This window comes from Acanthochromis polyacanthus, chromosome 4, assembly GCF_021347895.1.
Source record: "Acanthochromis polyacanthus isolate Apoly-LR-REF ecotype Palm Island chromosome 4, KAUST_Apoly_ChrSc, whole genome shotgun sequence".
NCBI classification, from domain to species: Eukaryota; Metazoa; Chordata; class Actinopteri; family Pomacentridae; genus Acanthochromis; species Acanthochromis polyacanthus.
In genome coordinates, this window is record NC_067116.1 from 10,910,699 (window position 1) to 10,934,516 (window position 23,818).

Sequence of the window (23,818 nt, forward strand, 5' to 3'; positions counted from 1 at the left end):
AAGATGTCGAGGCGGAGATCGAACTTGCAGAGGATTACAAAGACCGTATCATCGGTATAAAGGCGCGAGCCCACCAAGTGATCAGAGCACGAGACTGTGAGTAATGACGATCTTCGACCTGCTAGGCTAAGTGATGTCAGCACAAGTACGGAATCTCGTTCCAGCAACTCGACCATGAGACTGTCAAAGTTGATGATCAGTAACTTCAACGGAGACGTAAGTTTATGGCAGGAATTTTGGAGCCAGTATGAGACTGCTATTCATAGCAACGATGCACTTTGCAAAAGAGAGAAGTTTACCTACCCTTGCTGGAACAGCTGCAAAGGCAACAGCAAGACTCACACTAACAGTAACTATGATGCTGCAGTTGATATACTTCAAAGCAGATTTGGAAGAAAAGATCTTATTGTTAATGCCCATATGTCAAAGCTGCTGAATCTTATGCCTGTGAAGAGGTCATTTGACGTCAGTGCATTGAGGCAGTTATATGAGGACTGTGAAATTCAAATCAGAAGCCTCAAGTCACTGGGAGTGGTATCGGAAACCTATGGGGGTATGTTATGCTCAATACTGCTCCAGATGATGCCAGAGGACCTAGTGCTTGAGTACAGTCGTCAAAGGGGAGATGATGACGAGTGGAAGGTGCCCAGTGTGCTCAATTTTCTGCAGAAAGAGGTTCAGAGTCAAGAGAGAGCTTTGCAAATGATGAGATCATATATCCAGAGAGAGAACCAGTCTGCAAACAAAACATTCAGCAAGTCAAGTCCATCCAGTGACATGAAACCAAGGAAACCAAGCATGACATCTGCAGCTGCATTACACACTGCAAACAAGACAACGCAAAACTGTCTGTTCTGTGAGAGTACTGAGCATATATCTGAAAACTGTTCAGACCACCAGGTGGCAGCACGTAAGGAAAAGCTGAAGAAACTTGGCAGGTGTTATCTATGTTTGGGACCCAAACACACTGCAAGGTTCTGCAGGACAAAGGGCAGGTCATGTGCCACATGTGGAGGCAGGCACCATGCAGTCATTTGTAAGAAAAATGAGGCACCCCCACCTGCTGTTTCTGCTGACACGGACACCGTAATTTCCTCAGTAATTCCTCAATCAGAAAAGAGCAGGCCTGAAAATGCGAGCACTGTACTGCTACAAACCGCGATGGCATGGGTTGTAGGGCCCACAAGCAGAAAGAAAGTCCGCTGCTTGTTAGATGGAGGCAGCCAAGGGAGTTTTGTGCATGAGAATGTAGTGAGGGAACTGCAACTACCTGTTATTAGACAAGGGATATTTACCCTTCACACATTTGGCTCCACTGCTCCAACAACGGTGAAGCGCAACATAGTGATGGTCAGCTTGGAGAATGTCCGGAACAAACAGCAGAGCATTGAAATAGAGGCAGTTGTAACCCCCAAGGTGTGTACCGCGTTGATAAAGGTCCCTCGTGAACACATACAGAAAGAGATGGAAAAGAGAGGGCTCCAACTCGCAGACTTCCCTGGAGATGACAAATCTAAACTTTCTGTGCTAATTGGCTCAGATTACTATTGGCAGATAGTATCGAGCAGAGTAGAAAGACTCACAGAAAGCCTGGCGGCACAAGAGAGCACCTTAGGATGGTCAGTCCAGGGCCCAGTATCAGTGTCCAGAATGACAGGAGCAGCATGCATGCATACTCAGCTCAGTGAGGATGCACAGATTGACAACCAGCTGCGTGCGCTCTGGGAGCTTGAGTCCTTAGGCATCACAAACGAGAAGTCTGATAGCCCCGAGGATGTGGAAGCATTGCAGCAGTTTGAGGAAACCTCAATCTTCAAGGATGGACATTACCAAGTGGAGTTGCCGTGGCCACAAACACATCCTCCACTCCAAGACAATTTCCGCATCGCAAAAAGGAGGCTTGAGAGTTTGAAAAGGAAATTAACCCTTTGCGCTTCAGTGTGTAGTAGGTGTACCGCCGGCGGTACACTTATTAATTTGCATAGGAATTTCAAGAATGTCCGACGGCTGCAAACACGATTATACAAACACTATACGCCGATGGAAAGCTTAGATTCTCATGAATCCGCCGGTATAAACCACTTTCAGATGCGATTACCACAGCGGGTGAGAAAAACACATTTGTCCGACAAAAACGAATATTCATCCATCCGTTCTCTATACACAGCTTCAACGCACACAGCGCGACTCACATTTCCGGGTTCATTATTACACACAGAAAAAAGATTCCACAAAAAACGGCCATAATCCAACCTTTTACATCCAGACAACACAAGCCAGTAAACTATTTTGTCCAAAACATGTCCTGAAGTCGGTATAAAATCCACGAATCAGTCGTTTTCAAGGAAATGCACCTCGCGATGTGCGTCCAATATTCCCTGTATTTTTCGTATTTTTTTTATTTACAAATAGAATATTAGTGATTTTTTTGTACTGAAAACGGCTGGAATTGACAGCAGCTTAAAGGGTTAAGAAAGGATGTCACACTCTATAGCCGATACAATGAGGTAGTGGAGGATTACTTAAAACAAGGAATGGCTGAGGATGTGCCAAAGGAGCATACATCACCATCAAGCAGTGAAACCTATTACTTACCTCACCATGCCGTTGTAAGGGAGGAAAAAGTGACAACAAAACTGTGCGTTGTGTTTGATGCTTCATCCCACGAAGATGGAAGTCCGTCTTTAAATGACTGTCTCTTAACAGGTCCCAATCTGAATCCAGATCTGATGAGTGTTTTGATCAAGTTTAGACTGCATGAGATTGCATACATGGCGGACATCAAGAAGGCATTTCTGCAGATCTCACTCTCAGAAAGAGACCAGGACGCTGTAAGATTTCTATGGTTCACAGGTCCACCGACAGAAGAGGACGAAAAGCTACGAGTGCTTAGAATGACAACAGTGGTTTTTGGAGCTTCATCAAGTCCATTCTTACTTGCAGCCACCATAAGGAAGCATTTGAGAAAATATGAACTTGAACACCCACAAGTGGTAAAAACCATCAACTCCTCACTTTATGTGGATGACTTTATTTCAAGTGCAAGTGAGGTGACAGAGGCCCATACGGTGACAACAACAGCCAAGAACATTTTGTCTGCTGCAGGCATGGAGCTATGCAAATGAATGACAAACTCCCCCGAGCTCAAAGAAAAATGGCAGGAGAGCTCAATGGATTGCACTGCACAGCCAGAAACACACGGAGCAGTGCTGTAGGTTCCAGACTTGGTATGGAGACCAGTCACTGATGATTTTGTGTTCGACCTTAGGGGACTGCCTGATATTTTAAAAGAAAGAAAGAACACCAAAAGAGGTGTTCTGCAATCTTCTTCCCGCATATTTGACCCACTAGGATTCTTGACCCCTTTCACTATCAGAATAAAGTGCTTGTTCCAAGAGATGTGGGAGAGAGGGCTCAGGTGGGATGAAGATTTGCCACCTGATTTGACAAAAAAATGGCAACTGTGGTGTTCAGAGCTCCCTCAACTACACCAGCTGTCAATCCCACAGTGGTACAAAACACACACGCAACAGCACGACCATATTTTAAAACTACATGTATTTTGTGACTCGAGTGAAAAGGATTACAGTGCAGTTGCTTATCTGCAGGGAGAAACAAATGATGAAGAAGTGACCATAAGCCTGGTTGCATCCAAATTCAGAGTTGCCCCACTCAAGAGGATGACACTGCCTCGCCTAGAGCTGCTGGGAGCTGTAATAGCAGCTAGGCTTGGAAGTACCCTCACTAAGGCACTGCAACTAGACAAGACACAACTCAGACTATGGACAGACTCAATGATAGTGCTACACTGGAGTCGCAGTTCGGCTTGCAAGTGGAAACGGTTTGTAGCCAATAGAGTAACAGAAATCCAGTCTCTAACAGACCCACAGTCATGGTCACACTCCAAAGGAAAATTAAACCCAGCTGACCTTCCCACCAGGGAACTAACTGTGCAGGATCTGAAGCAGAGCACTTTGTGGTGGAATGGACCCTGTGGTCTGATCTCACCCGATCAGTCAGCAGGCAAGCAGAATGACGTTCAGGAAGATGAGGTAAAAGCTGAACTCAGATCCAAATACCAGGTTGCTGTACAGTTTGTTAATCAAAGTACATAGCTCTTAAAACCTGTGTTGTGTCTGGAGAAATACAGCAAATTAAAAACAGTGTTCCGGATGACAGCCTGGATGAAGAGGTTCATCACTAACACCCGCTCAAGCACAAAAATGAAGGGTGAACTGACAGCAGAAGAGCTGAATGAGGCAGAGAAATACTGGATAAAAGTGACTCAGATCCAGAGTTTCAGCTCAGAAGTGAATCTGTTGAAAGGAGGGAAATGCCCCAACACTGACTCCAGAATCCGAGAGCTAAAGCCCTTTCTGGATGAAGATGAGCTACTTAGCATGGGAGGAAGGCTCCAGCATTCTGACCTTTCTTACAGAGAAAGACACCCATGGATATTGCCCAACGATCACAGATTTACAGAAATGTTGGTGCAGTATCAACATGAAAGGATAATGCATGCAAGTGTACAAGACACCGTAGTGCAAACTCGACAGAAATGTTGGATTTTGAGGGCACGGCAGGTAGTCAAGAAGGTTGTGTCAAGATGTGTACTTTGTAGAAGATTTAAAGCAAAGGCTGGACATCAGACTACTGCACCACTGCCAAGGGACAGAATAACAGAGTCACCGCCATTCGAGGTCATGGGCGTGGACTTTGCAGGGCCGCTTTACGTCAAGTCACAAGGCTCCATGATGAAATCATACATAGCACTGTTCACTTGCGCCGTAACCAGAGCAGTGCACTTGGAGCTAGTCTGCGATCTGTCCACTGAAAACTTTCTGCTCGCTCTGAAAAGATTCATCTCAAGAAGAGGATTGTGCAAGGTGATCTACTCGGATAATGCCAAGACATTCAAGAAGGCTGATCAGGATTTGAAGGAACTCTGGGCAGGTATCAAAGATTCCCAGCTACGAGAGTTCTTCTCAGGAAAGGGCATCACTTGGCGGTTCATTACTGAAAGAGCAGCCCGGTGGGGCGGATTCTGGGAAAGGCTCGTAAGGTCACTCAAGGTGATTCTGAGAAAGGTGCTTGGCAGAAGTAGACTCAAATTTGAAGAAATGTACACCATTCTTACTGAGGCTGAAGCCATCATAAACTCAAGGCCACTCACCTATGTGCACAATGATGTGGATGAGCCACAGTCATTGACATCTGCTCATTTCTTGGTGGGTCAGAGACTAACTTGCCTGCCTCCCAAGCAATTTCCAGCTGATCTGAACCCTCCAACCGCAAATAAGGACGAGATGACACGGAGGTGGCGATACAGACAGAGACTGATGACCAATTTCTGGAACAGGCATTCTCAGTTGAAAGTGGGAGATGTTGCACTCATCAGAGAGGACAAAACACCCAGGCAGAGCTGGAAGCTGGGAAGAATCGAGGAACTGTTTCAAGGTCGTGACGGCCTCATGAGGTCATGTGCAGTTCGCACAAGTTCAGGGACTGTTCTGCGGAGACCCATCAAGCTGTTATATCCTTTGGAAATTTAGATAAACTTTAGTTTATCGGGGGGGAGGATGTTGAGAATTTATTCGTTATTTGCAAGAAGGAATAGGGTTAAAATATAAGCCATAAGTTAACATTCATTTCGTTTAAACTGTTTTATGTGTTAAATGAGCAGTTAAATGGAAACCATCTTATTTGATTTGGATTGTTACATTAAAGGACTTTCATTACCCAAGATGCTTTAGCAAAAGGAGATGGAATGAGACGTGATGACGTCAGTTGTTTAAGGAAGAGAAAAAAAATCATTGTCAGCGGCAAGTTATCGCCTATGATTATCACACGCAATGTATACTCTGTTTTTTTCCCTCATAGTTTTCACTAAAGAATGTTTGAATGGAATAGCAAGTCTCGCCTTGTCGTTTTATTTTTAAGCCTATTCTTCTACAACACTGCCCAAAAGGAGGCCAGGTGTTCAGCCACCTCTGTCAGAATATGTGGACAGCCTTTCTCCATCACACCTGTCCAAGTACTTGGACCAGGCGACGATCAAAACACTGTTTCTGATTCAACTCAGTAAAACCGATTTTATTTTATTTTCAAATGCACTGTTTATGGTCTGACCATGGTTTTGTACATAAAATATGTATGTTCACAAGTATCTGGCACACTTAGAAATTTGATTGCACTATTGTAAATAGCTTCTTTTCATGTTAATGTTGTGTCTTTAAAAATTTTGCACTGTTTTTCATTTTCGAGTTTTTTTCAGGTTACAAAATTGACCATATCTCAAAAAGCAAGTGATGTACATACTCCAAATAAATTTCCTGTGGTTCTAAAGGATATTGTGCAAATTTTTTTACATTCATAAATTTGAGGGATCTAGCTATGCAATTTCTGTATTTTGAAATATTTGTGAAAAAAACAAAAACAATTTTCATTTTTTTAAGGTGCATTGCACTTTTAAGCAATTTATTGTAGTAGTTAAGACATAAGTCAATACATATTATTTAAATTTGGGATATCAGGGTCATTTTGATGTAAAGCAGATAAAAAATACTCCAAAAAAAATGGCACTACAGCATGTAAAAATTTAAAAATATGTCCTGGTGGACTTGCACAACAGTGTGTCTTAAAGGGTTAACCGATACTGATAACCGATAATTAACTACTTCTCATGGCCGATACCGATAAGTTCATATTTTTATATGCAATATAATCTTCAAATAATCTGCAGTTTGCGTACCAAGGAGAATAAAAACATTTAAAAAGCAGTGATTAAAAAACTAATATTTTAGTATGTCTGGCCAAACTATAACAGCAAACAACAGTACAGGCTCTTCAAATGTCCATTTACACACGTGGACAAAATTGTTGGTACCCCTCAGTTAAAGAAGGAAAAACCCACAATTCTCACTGAAATCACTTGAAACTCACAAAAGTAACAATAAATAAAAATTTATTGAAAATTAAATAATCAAAAACAGCCATTACTTTTGAATTGTTGATTAACATAATTATTTAAAAAAACAAACTAATGAAATAGGGCTGGACAAAAATGATGGTACCCATAACTTAATATTTTGTTGCACAACCTTTGTATTTTTGCGAAAATATCAAACAGCTAAAATGAATAGCACAGTGCATTTTCTCAAACAAAAATAAGTCTAAATAAAATCTTCTGTGATTGTTTACACAGGCTGCTACACTTTTCAAAACTAAAACCTTATGCCTTTGGTCAGTTGCTGTAAATGAAAATGTATGTGTATCAAATGTACTGAGATCAAATTCCAACTAAAGCAAAAATTGCATCTTTCGAGAAAAGGGTTTCACAGAACTGTGACTTGTTTATCTGGAAATAACAAAATTTATATTCAAGCATTTTATACATAACAAAATAATACAACCTTTAGAGCCTGAGGATGAAGTAGTTTTTGAGTCACATATTTTTCAACTATGAAATAAATTAAATGCATTGACATATGTCAACCTCAACTCCATAAATCCAAAAACATGAAAATAAAGTGCATCTCTCAACAAAAAGCATTTGCAGACTTATTGCTGTTTTAGCTGCATAGAATAGAGTACAGATTTCTCTGAAATGTTAGCTGAAAATAAAAATTTAAAAAATGTAAATTTTTCAATTTCAACTTAACATCTTTTCTCTTTTCACTTTGTCCAATGTCCTTTTATTTGTCTTTTCCATTTATGTGAGGGCATCAGTGGAAGATTTTTCTTGATAAAGAGTAGCATCTCTGCCTTCTCACACCCAATTCTGTTTCTTCTTTCATCAATAACATTTGCGGCAGCAGAAAACAAGCATTCACTGTCTATACTTGTACAAGGGGCTGACAGGTATTTCTGTACAAGTGAGGCAATGCTAGGGAACCGGGATTTGTTGCTTCTCCAGTATACCACGGGCTCTCAGTTCTGGGAATCGGGGGCTTTGACAGATATTCTTTTATCTAAAGAAAATGAAGAACATAAACATTAAATACCATTAATAATACAATTAATATTACTATGCTTGGTCTATTTTACAAGACACATTCAAAGCTTTATTTAAACAATAAATTGATTACCTGTCCTTCTGCTTGGCTTTGTGTAAGCTCTAATGTGACATCGTAGCATTGTTGTTGTCATCCGCCTAGGACTTCTTCCTTTTTGGCTCATCCACATTTTCTCCAACACTCACCTTGGCACGCAGAATTTCTGTTGCTTCCCTTTTCGTTGCTTAGTTAAAATGGCAGTCCATCTGGGGTTCAAGATTGCAGCAAGATAGAACAGAGGCTCTGTACAGATGTGACTGATTCGCTGCTCTATGGCTTGCAGTAAGGTGCTCTTTGAAGTTTTAATTCCATGATCTGTTACAACAGTCTTGTTTAACAGACGTTTTAGGGCTTCAATAGAGGGGATCACATCAGCTGCTGTGGCTGTAGCTGAGCTGATGTCTTTTGTCAGCTGTTCACATGGGTCAAGTATAGTTACCAAGTTCTCAATTAAAGTCCATTGATATGTGCTCAGAAACACAGGTAACTCGAAATCTACTGCATAAGCTGCAAGGCTCGCCTCTGCTCTGACAAACTTCTCAGCATGTAAAACGTGCTGTTCCACCTGGTGGGCACGTCTTGTTGAAGTCTTGTGTCTTTTGTGCCTAGTTGTGTCTGTAAATCTTTCAGATGGGGTGGCAAATTGAGAGTTCTTGAAGTGACCAACTATTTTCCTGCTCTGGCTCAGCACAGCCTCGTTTACAGCGAGCCGTAAAGTGTGTGCCATCCAGCCTAAGCTTGCAAGCCCACGGTCCTCCATAGCCTTGGTCATATTGCGTGTGTTATCCCTGAGCACAACATGCACTTTGTCTTTTGTTATATTCCACTTTACAAGCATGGTTTCAAAAGCTTGACCTATCATCGTTGCTGTGTGCGACCCAGAGCACTCCTGTGCGTGCAGCAACACTTTTTGCAGGTGAAAATCTTCATCTAACCACTTAGCCGTTCAGCTGAGCATACTGACCAGACTCACATCAGATGTCCATATATCCTTGTTGAAACTTATGTTTAGTCCATTCTTGTCAATCATATTATGAATGTGTATGGCGACCAAATCATACAAGGCAGGCAGGGACACATCTGAGAAGAAGCGGCGGCTTGGGATGGTGTAACGCGGTTCCAAATGCGCAATTAGCTTGCGAAAACCCGGATCCTCTATGACTGAAAAGGCTGGTCATCAAGCGCTATGAATTCCATGAGTCTGTCATTTATAGCTTCAGCCTTTTTGCTGTCTCTGGGAATTTTTTTTTTTACAGTTTTCAAATGTCTGCTGAATTTTGACAACCACGCTCAGTGTTGTTTTAGCCTTGGTGATAGTAGCTGCTGTGGATGCTTCATATTCTTGTAAAATAGCTTCGCCACGATGACGACTTTTCAGATGAGAGATAAGATTTGTTGTGTTAAAACCTGTCGCGTTCTTCCCTCCTCTCAGAATCCTTGATGAACACGCTTTACAAACGGCAATGCTCTTGTCATCCGCTGCAACTGAGAAGAACATCCATATCAGTGAGGACATGTTTGCTCCTGTCAGTCACATATGCATGCTTCACGCGCATCAGATGACGTCAGGAGCGCGACCTGACCTGTTTAAAGGCGCACCATGCCAACAAGCAATTTTACTAAACCCACTACGTTATTGCAGGGTTCCCTCTACATCCATTCGGCAGCAGCAGCCTGGCTGCTAAAATCCCAGCCATCACTCCTTTGAATGTCTTTCTTTCTTTTCTTTTTTTAATCGTCGCAAATACACCACCGCCATGTCTCAAGAATCAAGAAACAACATTATTGTCATTGCACACTTTCGTATACAACGAGATTACATTTGAGCCGCTCTGTCAATGGCAGCTCAGGCTGCTGCGCTGTGCAGCGTGCCACCTGTGACCCTCTCCACCTTCACAGCCGTGTTGCACTGTGTCCGGTACTAGCCAGTAGTAAGGTAAACTATACGTAACTATCTTGCTCTCAGTAGCTACTCTTTTTTTGTGTTTGTGGTGGTGGCAGCGGCGGGGTGGGGGAGGGGGCGGCGCTACCCGGAGAGGCAGCCGCTGCAGCTGGAAAAAATCCTAGAGGAAACACTATTGGTTTAATTTATCAGATCAAATCAATTTATCGGTTCCATAAAAAAATGACATCATTTCGCCCTATATCGGCCGATAATTTATAGGATCGATAATTATTGTGCATCCCTAATCATAACCCAAACCCCCTCCAACTACCTCATCATCCCCATCCTGCAAGAAGTCCACTGGCTCCCAATCAAGCAAAGAATTCAATTCAAAATCCTTCTGTTCACCTTCAAGTCCATCCATCATCTCGCTCCATCATACCTCTCCAACCTCATCTCTGTCAACACTCGATCCTGTTCCCTCAGATTCTCCATTCACCTCACTGTCCCCTCTGCCCGTTTCAGCACCATGGATAGCAGAGCCTTCAGCCTTCACCATCAGATTTTCAAATCCAAAATCTAAACTCATCTGTTCAGGATTGCATACTCTGTCACACTCTAACCTCACTATGCCACACCTCTTTGTTGTTCTTTGTTTTATTCTTGTTATTGATACTTTTTAAATTGTATAGTTTTTAATTATTGTTGTCGATTTTTATGCCTCTGTAAAGTGTCCTTGAGTTCCTTGAAAAGTGCTTTAAATAAAATGTATCATTACTATTATTAGTATTATCATTATTACCTGATCAACCCGACAAAGAATAAAGCTTATTAGCAGTAATTTGGACATTTTATTTAGAGCTTGACACTTCAAGCATTAAAGGAAGCGATTGCAAGTTTAAGAAGCTGGTAACTAAGGAGAATGTCAGCCTGCAGTTACTGCAGTGAACAAGAGCTTGGCGGTGGGTGATGTATCTATTAAGAGTAAAATCACAAGTACAAAACCTCAGATGGGTTAGATATTGGGACTGTGAGAGAAATAAGCCTTGTAATCAGATTTCGCACTAGGCATGTGTGTTACAGCATCAAAAGCGGAAGTGAGCGTACTGTGCAACAGAAATAACCATCCTGGACACATATATAGTACAGGGGCCTTGTACATATACAGTATAGCACAGGGGTATTGTACATATATAGTATAGCACGGTGGTATTCAACTAAAACTCAAAGCCATGGGAACTAGGGATGCAACGATACAGTTTTGTCACGATTCGATATATATTTCGATATGAAGGTCACGATTTCGATTGAAGGAGAACTACAAGTTTGAATATTTTTTCAAATAAAACATTTTTTTTATTTTACCAATGAGCAACAGAATTACACCATCTGATGTACTGTGTCAAAATACAGTCTAGTGCAAAAAAATCAAGTACTTAGCCTTTATAGACCTTTGAAAATACTAAAGTAGTCAGAACAATAATATAAACGTAACTTCAAAAACCATTAAAGCACCTGAAAGTCTTTCGGTCCATGAAAGTCTCCACTACAAGTAAACATTCCACATAACATACATTTTAGCAGCTAGCTGGTAATGTCTGTCAACCTGAACTTAAAAAAACAATCTGTGGTCTATTGTATTTTTAGATTTTATTGCAGAAAAATTAGCTTAACATTGTGTGCAGCAAGACGAGAGCGGGATGCTTCAACTATATCTCCTGCTGTGGAGAAAATTCTCTCACTAGCAACAGAAGTTCCCAGTACACAGAGGTGACGACGTGCAAGTTTTGAGAGATGAGGAAAGCTGGACCATTTGAAAGGATCAGCATCAACATGAATGCTAGGTGCCAATCTGTATGCATTGACCTCTCCTTCCACAGTATCAGAAAAGGACATGTTCTGTTGTTCATTGTGTTGAAAATCTCTCTTAACAGTTCTGCCATGGCTGTTTTCTTTGGTGGAGGTGGCTGGAGGGGCTGCAGGTTCCTGTTCAGTGGATGGTCTTGACGCTGGATGACCCTATCACAAAAATAAAGAGGAAAAAAACAACAATCTCAATATCACTATTAGAACCTAAAATACAAAGTATTGTAAATGTTAACAATATAGACAAGATAATGACAGGCATGACATACTGTAAATCTGAGGCTGCAGGCTCCTCCTCAGTGGGTGGTCTTGTCTCTGGATGATCCTATCACAAAAATAAAGTGAAGAAAAATGAAAAACAATTCCAATATCTCCATTAGAACTGAAAACACAAAATATTGTACATGTTAAGAATAATATACATCAAATAATGCCAAGCATTAATAGTCAGAACATGCAGTAAACTTTGTTTCATATTTTAATATAACAATAATAAAGATTATACCTTCTCTAGAATGTCCCTGGTGAGATCCCTGTAGACTTGGAGCTTAGCTGCCTCATCAAGGAAGGGATTTGAATCTGGGATCCAGGGCTGTAGATTTTTGAAGGTAACTTATGAGCTTTGAGTCCGTGTACCAATTTTCCAGATCTTTTGCAATAGCCTTTTTTGCCTGTGTAGCTGTTGGACTGTCCCCAACCAGGTGGTCCATGGATTTAATGAGTTGTTCTTTGAGTGGAAGGATCATCGATGTTGTTGGGGTCATGTCACTGCTCATCAGAGAGGTGACTGTTTTGAGTGGTTTCAGTAGTTTTATGAGCTCCTCTGCCAGTTTTTGCTCATCATCAGACAGCATAGCCACAGTTTTGTTAACAGTCCTGAGATTTTTGGCAAGCAATGCTGAGTAGACTGCTGCCTGCTGTTCAACATATCTTTCTAGCATATCATGAGTTGAGTTCCACCGAGTCTGGACGTCATGGAATAATTTGTGACGGGGCAAGTTTAGCATCTCTTGTTTTGCTCCCAGTGTGTTGTTGGCTGTAGTGCTCTTGTGAAAAAAAGTGACTACTTTTCTGATCTTTCCTAGTAGGCAGGACTCACTACTGATTGCAATAATTTTCTTGGCTGCGAGGTTTACAACATGGGCAAAGCAGCCTATTTGTGGCCTGAGTCCCTCCATCTCACGTATTGCATTCACAATGTTGGCTGCGTTATCTGTAGTGACTGGTATTGTCACATTAGCCGTTTAATTTCCACTCTGTCACAGCATGTTTTAGTTCTTCTGACAAATTTGCGCTTGTATGACTCTCATACATGGGACGAGTTTGTAGTACAGCGGTCTTAATCTGCCAGTCAGAGTCCAAAATATAATGCACTGTTACCGTAAGGTAGCTCTCCGTTGCCCGAGAAGTCCAGCTGTCTGTAGTCAAAGCGATATTGTTTGTTGCAGCCAATTCATCAACAATGTTATGCCGGACTTGGTCGTAAATAGCAGGGATGACAGTCTGCGTAAAGTATGTACGAGAGGGGATTTCATAACAGGGATCTATTGTTTTCATGAGGTAATGAAAGCCCTCATTCTCAACCACAGAGTAAGGCTGCAATGCTTTGGTAATGAATGTCCTAACAGCATGTGTGATTTTCTTGTGTTTATCTGAGGCGAAGCTATACACACGTGGACAAAATTGTTGGTACCCCTCAGTTAAAGAAGGAAAACCCACAATTCTCACTGAAATCACTTGAAACTCACAAAAGTAACAATAAATAAAAATTTATTGAAAATTAAATAATCAAAATCAGCCATCACTTTTGAATTGTTGATTAACATAATTATTTAAAAAACAAACTAATGAAATAGGGCTGGACAAAATGATGGTACCCATAACTTAATATTTTGTTGCACAACCTTTTGAGGCCATCACTGCAATTAAACGATTTCTGTATTTGTCAATGAGCGTTCTGCAGCTGTCAACAGGTATTTTGGCCCACTCCTCATGAGCAAACAGCTGCAGTTGTCTCAGGTTTGATGGGTGTCTTCTCCAAATGGCATGTTTCAGCTCCTTCCACATATGTTCAATGGGATTCAGATCTGGGCTCATAGAAGGCCACTTTAGAATAGTCCAACGCTTTTCTCTCAGCCATTCTTGGGTGTTTTTGGCTGTGTGTTTTGGATCGTTGTCCTGTTGGAAGACCCATGACCTGTGACTGAGACCAAGCTTTCTGACACTAGGCAGCACATTTCTCTCCAGAATGCCTTGATAGTCTTCAGATTTCATCGTACCTTGCACACTTTCAAGACACCCTGTGCCAGATGCAGCAAAGCAGCCCCAAAACATTACTGAGCCTCCTCCATGTTTCACCGTAGGGACAGTGTTCTTTTCTTCGTATGCTTGGTTTTGAGTCTATGAACATAGAGTTGATGTGCCTTACCAAAAGCTCCAGCTTGGTCTCATCTGTCCAAAGGACATTCTCCCAGAAGCTTTGTGGCTTGTCAACATGCATTTTTGCAAATTCCAGTCTGGCTTTTTTATGAGTTTTTTTCAGCAGTGGTGTCCTCCTTGGTCGTCTCCCATGAAGTCCACTTTGGCTCAAACAACGACGAATGGTGCGATCTGACACTGATGTACCTTGGCCTTGGAGTTCACCTTTAATTTCTTGGAGGTTGCTCTGGGCTCTTTGGATACAATTCCAACGATCCGTCTCTTCAATTTGTCATCAATTTTCCTCTTGCGGCCACGTCCAGGGAGGTTGGCTACTGTCCCGTGGGTCTTGAACTTCTGAATAATATGAGCCACTGTTGTCACAGGAACTTCAAGCTGTTTAGAGATGGTCTTATAGCCTTTACCTTTAAGATGTTTGTCTATAATTTTTTTCGGATGTCCTGGACAATTCTCTCCTTCGCTTTCTGTTGTCCATGTTCAGTGTGGTACACACCTTTTCACCAAACAGCAGGGTGACTACTTGTCTCCCTTTAAATAGGCAGACTGACTGATTATGAGTTTGGAAACACCTGTGATGTCAATTAAATGACACACCTGAGTTAATCATGTCACTCTGGTCAAATAGTTTTCAATCTTTTATAGAGGTACCATCATTTTTGTCCAGGCCTGTTTCATTAGTTTGTTTTTTTTAAATAATTATGTTAATCAACAATTCAAAAGTAATGGCTGTTTTTGATTATTTAATTTTCAATAAATTTTTATTTATGTTACTTTTGTGAGTTTCAAGTGATTTCAGTGAGAATTGTGGGTTTTTCCTTCTTTAACTGAGGGGTACCAACAATTTTGTCCACGTGTGTAGTTCTTCTGAAAGGCATTGACAATACTCTGACATTTTGTCCGCGTTACCTTGTCTGTCTCGCTCGTAGACCACTTCTCCGGGTGATGACGCCGGGATGGCTGCTCATGTTGGAGGTGTTGCCGGTTATGTACGGCGCACTTGCGAGGCAATGCTTGCACACAGTTTTACTTTTACTCACCATTTTCTTCCCCTGGTCATTATAATCAATAGCAAACCCAAAGTGCTGCCACACAGTTGATCTGTACGAAGGTGGTGCATTTTCAGACTTTGGTGTCTCCGTCTCGTTGCCGCTCGCCATGATTCCTTCTCTCCTCTACTTTCAAAACAACAGCAGCTAACAATACACGTGTTGCTAGCTGCACCCCGCCTTCCCCCAGAACAAGCAGGGGGAGGGGGAGCAGAGGCGGAGCAAGGCAGAGTTTCTCACAGGCAGGGAGCTGAGAGAAGGCCATGTGCTGTTGCGCTGTGCAAGGGAAATGTCAGAAAATATGTTAGCGGCTTTCTTTCTTCGATTCATATCAAAATTTTTTGTGTATCGAATCAAAGAGGGCGTATCGAACGATTCGATAAATATCGAGAATCGTTGCATCCCTAATGGGAACCCCGCATGTATTTAGTATCACTGTAACCATGACAACAAGTGAACACTTTGTCAGCTGCCTGCTGACAATCACAAGATTGCCATCCTACTACAAATCGACTGCTGTGGACTTATCACTCTGGAACTGTACAACGACTGAGAAGCCTTGGTGGAATACTGCGCTCTGTGCTTGCCTGTATGCACTCAAATGCAGCTGGATCTCAATGTCTTTCTAAGATCTGCACCCACTTTTCATTGGCTAGTGATATTAGTTTGATTGAGAGCAAAAGCTGCGTTCCCCTCATTCCGTTCCATTCAGACTGAACTCTAAAGAAGCACCTTCAGCAACAGATTGGTACAGCCTAGGTGTAAGGAGGAGTGTTTCCGCAGGTCTTTATTCCAGCATCAGTCAGACTTTATAATGTCGCCATATAAACTGGTCTACCTCTGTCACTGCTGTACTTTTTCCCTTCACACATGCATATCATTTAAGTGCAATAACTGTTTCAACCTCATCCTCATGTAAATAGTCTTCTTTAAAAAATCTTTTTGTATATATTGTTCTCTGCATTTTTGTACTGTGTGTAATTTATTCTGTACTGCCTTTATACTATTTTTTCTTCTCGAAGCTGCTGTAACAGTGAAGTTTCCCCAGTGTGGGATCAATAAAGCTTATCTTACCTTATCTTATTCCATTGGTAGATGAACTCGATTGGCAATGTAGTCCCATCTTTCTTTCTTTTTTTTAACCAAACGCCGGCGCTGCACGCCGGAATTCCGGCACGGTGCCTGAATACTTACAGAAACAGTGAAGGTACATGTCCATTGGATGTGTTTTTTTCCCGCATGTAAATGCACATCTGAAAATCGCACGCATGTTGGGCAGTCACTAGCGGGCCACAACATTGTCGCTTGACCTTCAGCAGACCACTGGTCATGTGACCAAGCTTTCAGCATGACAGTCTGGCAGATGTGTCGGATATATTAGTCATTTAGTTCAACTACGGCTAATTTAGACGACCGTTTAGACCGTGGGCACTCCTGCCATAAACAATAGAAAGGGTGCGCTAGTTCAAATAGAAGCGCCCTGTCAAATTAAGGACCTACTTTGTATCAAAAGAAGTCTGGTTCCGGCCTCAGACTGCAGGCTGCCTTTTCGAGACCTGGGGTCTGGCATGTAGTTGATTAAACAAAGCCTCCATTCAGAGAATTTTGCCTCTAGGAATTTGTTGTAATCAAATTACTCGAATAACTCAAGGAATCATTTCAGCCCTAACGTAGCCAAAGTTACTCTCACTCCATGATCCCCTGTATGCCAGTGACATCATCTTGTACTTATCCGGCCCTTCTCTCCACTCAGAGCATCCACCCCTTCAACTCAGCCTCACTTCTGTAGAGCAGTCCTTTCAAAATCTCCACCTCAGCCCTTAACACCAGTAAGACTGAATGCATGCTGTTCGAGCGAAATATGACATACCTAAGCATCTGGCTGGACTCATCTCTGTCTTTCGCCGCTCATATCACTAATCTTCACACAAAACCAATCTGGATTAGCTTTCCCCTTCCACAATAAAGCTTCCACTCAACAAAACAGCCTCAAACACCATTTTCTACTTTCAAGTAGAAACTCCATCAGCTCATAGTTGATTTTTGTTCCCGTTTATCACCTCTGGAGCCCATTTATGTGCATGCACGCACGCACGCCGTGTCTCTTTCATGTCATATATTCTTGTTCAACTGCACTCTTACTCTCATACGCACACGTGCACACAACTGTTTCAAAAGTTTGGGGTCACTTAGAAATGTTCTTATGTTTGAAAGAAATGCTTTTTTTTAATGACGATGACATTAAATTAATCAGAAATACAGTCTAGACATTGTTAGACATTGTGGTAAATGAACTATTCCTGGTGAAACAGTTGATTTTTAATGGAATATCTACATAGACGACCATTTCCAGCAGCCATTACTTCTGTGTTCTAATGGTACATTGTGTTAGCAAATCGTGTTGAAAGGCTAAAGATGATTAGAAAATCCTTGTGCATTCTGTTAGCACATGAACAAAAGTGTGATTTTTCACAAATAACTATGAAATTGCCTGGAAGACCCCAAACTTTGAACGGTATTGTACATATACATACACACTGGTCCTCCCTTCTCTTCTAGTTCGTGTCATTTACTCAGTTCCCATGTTTTCTTTAGTATTTCTCTCCTAAGTGTAGTTCGTATATGCATCATTTTTGCCGAATTTAATTCTACCGAGGCCTCTTGTCCAGGTCATGTTAATAAATGAGAAAATGGTTCTCAACATTTTTACCTGGTTAACAAGCTCAAATAAAATAAAATAAATGAACAAATGAAACATTAACTTAATGTGATCTCTGTATAACTATGGCAATGGACAAGACTGTACAGAACGATACTTAATATACTGTGTTTGTATTCAGCCTTGTCATTGGTTTAGGACTTCCACTAAATCTAAAACCCTCATTTGAAAGTGTCTGTTAGCCTTTCTGGGGATATGTTGCAATGTCTTCAGTGTTTTGACAAAGATCGTGTCAACAAGCCGTACTTAGAAGAAAATTTTACATAATTTCCTGAATGTAAAATCTGACACGTTAACAGTGAATTACCGATTTATGACTGAAACAAATAAAACTTATCAGATTTAAACTGTTGACACCTAATATTCACGACAAAGTCCACATGGTTACAAGGGGAATTTGAAGGGGAACAAAAGCAAACACAATTTTACATGTAATAAGAATTAAAATTGCAAAAAATAAAAATTCTAAATTACTATTTAACAATTGGCCCATCAAAATCCAAAGCATAACACAGCAAACAATCTGCAATTTCCCACAGTAAATAACCTGTTACACTAAAAAACCTCTTCACAACAAAACAATCCTTATAACTGATGTAACATGATGTAGTGACTTGTTCACTGTAGTCAACACTGGCACAAGCTGCTGGAAACGGCTCCTTCATCTGAAACAGATATCACAAATACTGATGCAGCAACTTTATCAGTCCAGGGAATATGTCAGTACTTACGCCACCTCTGAATGCACTCAAACCCAGAGCAGAGCACACTGATACTCTTCATCATTCTAGTTACATGTTGCACAGAGTTCAATGACACGAGTGACAATTAGCAGTTAGACAGCAGGGAGTTGGACCTTGTTGAAATGCACACTTAAAGGAACATAGCTATGACTTAATCTCATTCACCAGTAAAAGGCCCTACCTGACGGAGCAGCTGGATACTACAGAAATCTACTGTACATTCTCTGACAGCTAAACTGTTTGTCCCCCACTGGAGTAATTTATTGATTTATGCATCCCTAAAATACAGTGGAACTGCTTGTACTGAAACTCCCTAGTCCCTATAAAAAAAACAATCTACAGCATGAGCATACTTTTTTTTTTTTTTTAAATGAAGATGTCCTTCACATATTTCTGTAATACACAAGGCATTGTCAAATCAACATAGTGGCATGGGTAATAGCACATTCCTAGTCTGGGGGCAGAGAGGAAGCATAGTGTAGTTTTACCTTAGACAGAGAGAGGGAAGATAACATCATTTTGATGAGAAGGACTGGATTAAACAGGGATTTGCGTTAATATAAACATCCCGAGTTGAGAATTTCTTTTCCCATGGCATTGTCACTTCTTTTTTCAGATTTCAACATGCTCTTCCCGCTGACACAGTTCAACAGCGGTACTTCAGAGTTGAGCAACTGCGGCATTTCCTGGGCTGTTAAACAGAGGCTTTTTGAAGAATCCACTTATCCCCTGTTCGCTTCGGATGACTGCCGGGTTAACTCCAGAAACAATGACACTTTGGAAAAGTTTATGCCCCAAAAAAATGCCCCACAGAATGAAAAACAGAGTTCACAATAATCATTCTTCGGAGAATATAGCCGGAGGTGTAAGGGCAACATGGGGGACTGTGTATTCGAGAAAGAAAAGGTGACGGGGCAAAGAGTAAAGAAAGAGAACTGAAATGACGTTTATGATTTCAGCCCATCCCAAACAATGTGCTTAAAGCTGCAGCCACTGCTGCACTCTTCCTCCTGAAACCGGCGTTTGCGACACACTCGACAGTTCATCTCAGGACCATCCTCAAATTGAGGACAACAAAGCAGCCATCACCATAATACTCCAGCTTTATGGAAATTATACAAGACTTGGATTCGAACCGTGCACAAACAGAGGAAACAGTGTACCAGCTCAAAGTGTTCAGTCTTGTCTAATGAAATGATGCCAAACAATGCCTATCAGAAGGCATAATTAACATATTCTTTAAACCTAAGAAAAGTCACCGTGTGGATTGTGCCAGAAACAAAGCAGTACAATATTCTGTTTTTAGACATAGTTTACCTGTTATTACACACAGTTTTGTCATAAAATGATGGGGGATTATGTGCTTCTACAAAACAGCGACAGAATGTGTCAGAGTACATTCACTTTAGTAACAAATTAAAGCCCCTGATTTAGTCTACCTCCCAGAATATTTCCATTAATGTGACTTGATATTCCATCTTCATACAATTCAACAGATTTGGACAGTCAGGCTACTTTTAAAAATTCAGCTTGTAGATTTAATGATGTGCTTCTTCTATTCTTTCTTGATACTTAGCTTTGGTACTTGTTGCTAGTAATGTTCATGTGCGTTTACTTACAAATCTCAATACAGGACGTAAGCATGTAACTTTTTTTTACAGTGTGACATTGCTAATTTTACTGAAGTTGTCAACCCTTTGTCCACCACTGCTAAAAGCTGATGTTTAGTATTATATTTAGTTTTAACAATAAATGAAATTCTGAATAATTCCACTCAGAAATACCATAGCAGTTACCACCTTCCCTTAACAGTAGCAAGTTGCATAGGCTATAAATACAGTATATTATGATGAGTGAAGGATTAAGTATGAAAAAATTATGTGATTGACTTTTACAAAACCAAAAACATATATTAGGACACTTATATTACACTTATTAGTATCATATAAAAATAGTGGATTAGTACTACTATCTCCTACTTGCTTCAAATAATATATGTGTACACACACACACACACACACACACACACACACATCTATACAATCATGGAAAAAATTATTAGACCTTTCTTGTTTTCTTCAATTTCTTGTTCATTTCAATGCTTGGTATCACTAAACATACAAATTAAATAGGTAAAAGATGCAACTGATTACATAATACGGTTTTGTCCCATTTCCCTATTTGACATGCTTAAGTTTAATTGTATTCTCAGGGTATGTAAGAGACCATTACATGTCAAAAGCAGCACTGCAGATGCAAAGGCCTAGAGTGGTTTCCTGCTTACATTCAAGCCACTGCACAACTTAGAAGTTGTCAGCTCTCACATAATACCTAAAACAAAAGAATTATGCAAAGCCACAAAGGCAGCCATCTTGGCACTGCTAGAAATTGGATTGAGTGAGAGACAGGTAGTGAAAAAAACGAAGATCTCCAAGACAGCTGTTCATTACACCTAGAAAAATAAGCTGAACATGGTACTACCAAATTGCTAGCTGGTCATGGCAGGAAACATCTTTCTACCCCACAAAAGATGACTGTGCATTCATCCGTTCCTGTCAGGAATCGTCGTCAGACCTCAAGGGGTCTTAAAAATGAGTGGACACTGTCCAGAAATGTGACTTGTTTGGCAAGAACAGTTGGAAACTGACTTCTTGAAGCTGGTCTGAAGTCACACAGGACCGGTTACTCATGACTGTTGATGACTGGGCTAAGGTTCTTCAGTGATGAATCCAATTTTCACTTGATGCCCACTCCAGCTAACTTACTGGTTAGGAGGAAGCTTGGAGAAGCTTAAAAACAGACTGTCTTGCCCCTACAGTAAAACATGGGGTGGATCAATGATGATCTAGGGTTGTTTAACTATGGGTGGAACAGAGCAAAGGCAATTGTGTGAAGAGCAAATGAACCAGGTAATGTACAGGGCTATTCTTGAAAACAGTCATCTTCCATCAGCTGGGAAATTCTTTCCTGCCTCCAATGACTGGATTATCCAACAAAACCATGCCCCTTGCCATAAGGGAAGGTCAGTTAAAGCCTGGATGGAGAACTAGATCACTGAGCAACAGGAATGGGCTGCTGTGACAGTAGAACAATTTCAGAAGCTGGTGGAGAGTATGCCAAGATGTATGGCTGCAGTCATCAAAAACAATGGTTTTGCAATCAAGTACTAACTCCTGTGTGTCAGAAAAGAAAACAAGGAATGCCTAAAAGCACTGTTTTTGGTGTTTTTGGCAGTACAATGCCATAGCTATTGATGGAAGAACTTAAATGATTTTGGATATTATCAAGAAAATCATGGAAAATGGCTTGATATCAGCACTGAAATTTAAAATCTTATGAGCTATGTTTGTTGTTGTCATTATATTTGTCCAAACAAATGTGCCTTTAGTTGTAGGGTTACCACAACATCTTGGTGCATCAAAGAATCCCTTCTGGATTGAACCTGACTGGTTATCTGTTCATATACCAAGAAGACAATGACAAGCATACTTTAAAGCTGTGTAGAGACTACTTGACCAAGATAAAAGAATCTGAAGTACTGGAACTGATGGAATGGCAAAGTAAAAGTCCAGACTTGAATCCTATTGAACAGATCTGGGATTTATTGAAGTCAAAAAATAGATGGCACAAAAGCTTCACCCAAAGCAGGTCTCTGGAACAGTGAGAAAGTACTTGGAACTCAGTCACAAAAGAGACTGTGGAAAAGTACATAAAAACAATGGCAGCAAGTATGCAAACTGCTATCAGGGTCAAAGAAGATCATACAAAATGTTTAGATTTTTGGTTAGTATACAGACAGACAGACAGACAGATAGACAGATAGACAGATAGATAGATACGTGTGTGAGATTTATTTAATGGGACTGATGTGGGACAAAAGGGCGATATTTTATCTGCTCAACTTGAAGTCGAATCCTCCATTGTGTATTTCGAACTGAGCAGAGGCTTCGGGAGCTCTTGCCTCTGCCAGATCTGTGTTTTCTCAGCAGCCGACAAGCTCTCTGACAGGAGGCCCTCTGTCGGCCTGTCATTCTAACTCAGCCCGCTGGGTCTAACTGCGGCCATTTTCTGCTGACTAACACAAACATGCACAAATATCCACACATCCACAGACTAGGAGGTGGAGAACTTCAACTTGGCCTTCCACTTTACCGTGTGACGAAGCGAAAGAGAGCAGACGGGCCTACCGTTGTACGCTCCGTCACAAAGCCGCGAGCTCAACTTTCATCCGCGACTGCACACCTACACATAAACTGCAAGACATTCTGTCCGCTTTGTCGCCCGGCGTCAGAGGTCGAAAACCATATTTGCCGATGGGTTAAAGCCTGTGTAACGCTGGTACGTCTCTTTTTTTCCGGCACACAAGCAACCTCACTCGAAACTTCATTCAGAACTCTGGGACTTTAAAGTTATTTTGTTTTATAAAAGGCGTACTTGCGGTTCCCTGTGTGACATAAAATCGTCTGCTGTTTGGGAGTTTATTTGGTAAATTCGGCGTACATATAATAGTCAAAAAGAGGTTCGTGTCAATTCAATTTAAACTTGAAACCGTTCCAGCTCGCTTGCTTCCGCCTTGCTTAGTGTGTTTGACGTAAAACGCCAGCGGCATGAACGGGGCAACCGACTGCAAAAGTTAAGATTTCATTACATTGTGGGATAATTTGCGTGTCGTGTGTGTGCCGAATTTGAAGGATTGATTGTGACGACTCACTGTTATTTCTGAGTTGTGTAACGCAGTATGTGTATATACCATTGTCAGACGGATGTTTTATAATCCCGATTTTGAATGAAATTTAGCTACAGCTTGTCTCCATAGAATATCGTAACTGATCAAAGCATAATATTCGGACGCTGCAACAAAATATAAGCCACAAAAATGAAGAAAACTGGCTTGTTGACATACAGAGGAATACATGCAACTACACCGTCGCTTTCTGCTCCACTTTGAGCTGCGTAGCCTCTGTTCCTCATTCAAGTCCTCGCATTGCGTCTTTTTGAGGAAAACACGAAACAGCACACCAATAGGAAGAGACACCAACTGCATTATTTGCCAGAGCAGGTTTTAG

At 41.1% G+C, this 23,818-nt stretch overlaps 1 protein-coding gene and 1 long non-coding RNA gene across 15 annotated transcripts in view; both read right to left on the reverse strand.

The window, feature by feature from the left end:
- nfic (nuclear factor I/C) overlaps positions 1-23,818 on the reverse strand; it is a 185,846-nt gene that overhangs the window by 142,643 nt on the left and 19,385 nt on the right. The gene's annotated exons all lie outside the window — the stretch shown is intronic.
- Positions 6,948-9,780, reverse strand: LOC127533671 (uncharacterized). The gene is made up of 2 exons (XR_007941429.1): positions 8,088-9,780; positions 6,948-7,970 (listed from the first exon to the last, which is right to left on the reverse strand). It is a non-coding gene; the product is annotated as an uncharacterized LOC127533671 (long non-coding RNA).